The 4,652-nt window shown below is 50.5% G+C and overlaps 1 long non-coding RNA gene across 1 annotated transcript; it reads right to left on the bottom strand.

Moving 5' to 3' along the window:
- Nucleotides 1-1,767: 1,767 nt before the first annotated feature.
- Nucleotides 1,768-3,514, bottom strand: LOC106696041. The gene is made up of 2 exons (XR_001346966.2): nt 3,277-3,514; nt 1,768-1,984 (listed from the first exon to the last, which is right to left on the bottom strand). It is a non-coding gene; the product is annotated as an uncharacterized LOC106696041 (long non-coding RNA).
- Between the last annotated feature and the right edge of the window lie 1,138 nt (nt 3,515-4,652).

Below are 4,652 nucleotides of genomic sequence, written 5' to 3'. Positions count from 1 at the left end.
TAACCTACCTGTCGGAGCGTCTGCCCCCTGGGTGGTCAGTGCACATCATAGCGAGCGGTTGAGCGGCCTTAGCATATCATTAGCATATTATGTTTTAATTGGTTGGACAGGACACTTAGCATATTGGCCTTTTATTATATAGGATGGTAGGTCAAATAATGGCCCCAAAGATGTCCACACCCCAACCCCCAGAACCTGGGAAAATGTGACCTCATAGAGCAAAGGGGCCTTTGTAGATGTGATTAAATAAGGGTTCTGGAGATGGGCAGCTTATCCTGGATTATTTGGGTGGGCCCATTATAATCAAGGGTCACAGAGGGCATAAGATAGGGGGTGTGTGACTGACTGATTTGAAGATGCCACCCTGCTGGCACTAAAGATGAAGGAAGGGGTCAAGAACCAAGGAACACAAGTGAACCCTAAAAGCTGGAAAATGAACGCATTCTCCCGAGCCTCCAGAAAGAAGGGAGCCCTGCCGACACCTTGATTTTAGCTCATAAGACCCATTTCTTTTCTTTTTTTCTAAAAAAAAATATTTTTATTGATTTCAGAGAGGAAGGGAGAGGGAGAGAGAGCTAGAAACATCAATGATGAGAGAGAATCGTTGATTGGCTGCCTCCTACTGGGGATTGAGCCCACAACCTGGGCATGTGCCCTTGACCGGAATCAAACCTGGGGCCCTTCAGTCTGCAGGCTGACTTCTACCCACTGAGCAAAACCAGCCAGGGCTTGTCTACATTCTTAAATTTACTGGTTTAAAGCTATTTATAACATTATCTCTTTTTCTTTAAATTCTGCTTCTATATAGGTGCTTGTCACAGTCCCCCACAGGTGCTGCTCACAGACCTTCACGGCTGCTTGCTTAGAGGAGGCTCCTGCCGCCCTGGATCCCTCCACCATGGGCTTGTGGGTTCTTTGGGGTCTGCTGCTCTTCCTATAGTTCCTTTGCTCTCTACGGAATTAACTTCTACCCTTTGTTGTTTCCTTATTTCTAATTTCCTGGTTTCTCTGGAATTCTCACTTACTGAGTTGGACACTTGGCTCATTAATTTCTGCCCTTTGTTCTTTTATGTGAGGTTTAAGCCTTTACATTCTCTACTCTGTACTGCTTTGCTGCATCCCATCAATTCTCAGATGCAGTAGTATTTCAATTATCATTCAGTTCTAAACTATTTTCTATTTTCCATTTCATCCCATGAGTCATTTAGAACCTCTTCTCCTATTTTGTAGATTGGTTTGTTTGAGTCTGGCATATAGGAAGCATTTAAAAATGTTGTTGTTATTGCCCTAGCCAGTTTGGCTTAGTGGACAGAGTGACAGCCTGTGGACTGAAGGGTCCCAGGTTCGATTCTGGTCAAGGGTACATGTCCAGATTGTGGGTTTGATCCCTAGTAGGGGGTGTGTAGGAGGCAGCCGATCAATGATTCTCTCTCATCATTGATGTTTCTAGCTCTCTCTCCCTCTCTGAAATCAATAAAAAATTATTAAAAATAAATAAAAATGTTGCTGTTATTATCATTGTTAGAGTCTAGCTCTCTGCCTGTTTCCCTGGAGCTAGTAGGCAACACAGGTCCTGCCTTGAACTCCAAAGTGCCCAGAGAAGAGCTGAGGAGCTCTTTATGTCTTCTGCCAGGTCTAAAAAGTTGTGGTGTAATAAAGTCGCAAGGGCAAACTCAGCACCATGAAACCGTGATCCAGTAAGAGCCCTGCTAGGAATCTAACCTAAGGCAATAATGGAACAGAAAGGAAAACAAACATACATTCAGATAAATGCTCATTATCATGTTAATTACCCGCAAGAGGAAACAACCTAAATATCACCATGGTATCTAGTTTTACATGTTGCTACAATTCTCATAATTATTATTTTGATAGCTGTAAGATAGTCCACTATGTACACCACCTGTGACTTACCCAGTGCCCCAAATATAAGTGCTCAGCACAGGACTCACATAGAAAGTGCTCTCGTTTCATCACTCTTGTTCTGCAAAGGAGAGTGTGGCTGTTACCCTGACCATAGGTCTGGGGGGCACTGCTCAGTCTTTTTGCGATAGTGTTGCGGGGACATCCTGACACATTTGCCATCGTATATAATAAAAGCCTAAAATGCAAATTGTCCCCTCAGGTGGTCGTTTGACTGGGAGACCAGGAGTTTGACCGCTCACTATGACATGTGCTGACCACCAGAGGGTGGCGTGGAACATGGTGGGTGTCGGTGACACAGCGCCCGGGCAGGGGGCTGTAACCTCTCGCCCGGCTACCTGGGGGTGGGGGTGATGGGGACAGAGGTGTGGTGAGAATGCGGGGTGTCCACCGAGTTTGCTCTCACTCCCCCGCTACCCTCCCCTGGGATGCCAGGGCTTGTGCACTGCTGAAGCCCCCATGCTCAGGTACGGGGCGCCCGCACCTGGGTGTGCACGTGAGCGGCCTCTTCCAGTGAGCCAGGCCGCTGGGGCTGGTCGGGCTCCCTGTGGGTTCACACAGGAGCCGGTGTGCGAGGCTGGCCAGGAGAGAGTGCACTGCCCGTGCGGTTTCTGTGCAGTGCCACTGGGCAGCCCAGAGGCCCACACTGCGCCCCGGCCCGCAGCATCCGGCCGCGCTCACCGCATCTCTGTGTGGGGACACGGGTGCCGTGACTCAGGCAGAGGGGGGCGCGTGGGGGCCCAGGTGCTGTCCAGGCCCCAGAGGCCAGCTGGGAGCTGCCCTTCCACGCCAGATGCTTGCGCTTTGATCGCAGGCCAGGCCTAGGGACCGCACCTGTGCACGAATTTCGTGCACTGGACCTCTAGTTCTGCACATATGAATAAATACACTGCAAGGTCAACTCCAAGGAATGACATTGCTGGGTCATGGGTCTGTGCATTTCTATGTTAGTTTTAAAACACAAACATGCCTCCAACTATACTATCACCTCCAGCTTCCTCCTCTGCCAGCCAAGTTGCTGGCAGGCAGCTGTGGATCCATATACTTGCTCTTGGGCCCTTTGCGGGAATGGAAACTGCCCACTCAGTCACATTCCAGTGGCTGGTCAGGGGAAGATGGGACTGCATGGGCAATCAGCTCAGCTGCCCCCTTGAACAGCAAGGGACTGGCAGTGACACTCCGGTTTCACCTCTGTAAACTGGGGATAAGACCAGTGCTGTGTTGTTAAAATGAAGTAAGCTGGCATACGTGAAGTGTCTTGCTAGGAATCTAACCTAAGGAACAGAAAGGAAAACACACATACATTCAGATAAACGTGTGCTGCCAGCACAGAGAAGAGAAAGTGAGCCTTACGTGTATCTTGCCCTTGACGAAAGTGGTGATATCTTCCTCACTGTCGAAGATGGACAGCGTCTGGAGTAAGTTGTTCTCCAGCCATTCCCAGTGTTCTGTTATCTCTTTGCGGGAAGAACCTAGGGGAGTGAGTAAAGAAGAGGGAAATCACATAATCACCAGGCCTTAAAGGGAAACTCGGAGAAAAAAGATGACCCGAAGTGCTATATCCAAGTGACTACAATCTTCAAGCTGCGTACTCTTTTCCTCCTCAAGCTTTACATATATTATATAACAAAAGTCATAAGCAGTCCTGGTGAAAATGAAAATTAAAAAAAAATTCAGGCAGAATTGCAGTCACGTGGAAAATAAAGCCTTCATTTTCCCCTGAAGCTGAATGAGAATGACCACTGGTTTCCTATGTGTCCTCCCAGAAATGGTCTATGCATCTACAAATTTGCTCAACTCTGAAGCTTGTTCGAGATGAAAGAACTTAATGTGGCCTTTGACACATAGGTGACTCAGCAGACATGGTTAGTCTTGGTATAAATGACTGCAGCTCCCCTGAGAACTCAGGAGTCCACAGATGGCAGCTGCAGCTTCCTGCAGGACTCCTCGCCCAGCCGGCCAGTCTCCTGCTGGGCAGGCCAGGCCAGGCCTGCAGTTCCCTTGTCTCTCCGAGGTCAGATGCACCCACCCAGGCCTTTGCCTGCAATGCTCAGCCCTCCCTTTCCAGCTCACACCCCAGCCCTGCTCTTGCCCCCTCCGAGCACCCATCTGAGCCCTTCAGCTTCCAGGTGGCCTGACGTGTCTGCCTCGCCTGGGAGGTGGTGCTTGTCCTCTCCAGGGAGGGGCGCTGGAGGGCACCGCAGACCCAGCCCAAATGGAAACACTGAGAAAGGCAGACTAGTGCCAATTCCAAAGGGTGGGGCAGCTGCCCTCTCTGTCCCCATCAGGGAACTGGGGGAAGGGGCCCCAGGAGAAGCAAAAGGATGAGGGAAGGGCCAACGTGGCCCGGCTTCCCCTGCCCCCAGCATGTGCCAGGCATGGAGCCTGCACTTAAAAACTGTTTTCTGAGTGAATGAAGACAAGAATAAGAAGAGGAGCGAAGGCCCTCCACCCTCTCAGCTGTCCTGGGGTCAGACAGTGTACGGGTCATGAGTGCCCAAGTGGCTCAGTTGACCTCGTGGTGTGGAGGAGCCTCCGCTAAGCCCCAAGTCTAGCATTGCTGTGGCCCACAGACATGTTGCTGGGTGCCTGAGCCAAGTCATTCCATCCTTCCCCACCTGGAAACACTCTTCCTCCACAGCTGAACAGTCAGCCCTCACCCTGCCCCGCCCAAGTTGTGTCCCCCCCCCGTCCCCACCCCCCAGGTACCGCCTCAATGCTCCTCACAT

Source organism: Myotis lucifugus, unplaced genomic scaffold (assembly GCF_000147115.1).
Source record: "Myotis lucifugus unplaced genomic scaffold, Myoluc2.0 scaffold_7593, whole genome shotgun sequence".
Taxonomy (NCBI): Eukaryota; Metazoa; Chordata; class Mammalia; order Chiroptera; family Vespertilionidae; genus Myotis; species Myotis lucifugus.
Note: the sequence above shows the minus strand (reverse complement) of the source record. Positions and strands in the feature narration are given on the sequence as shown.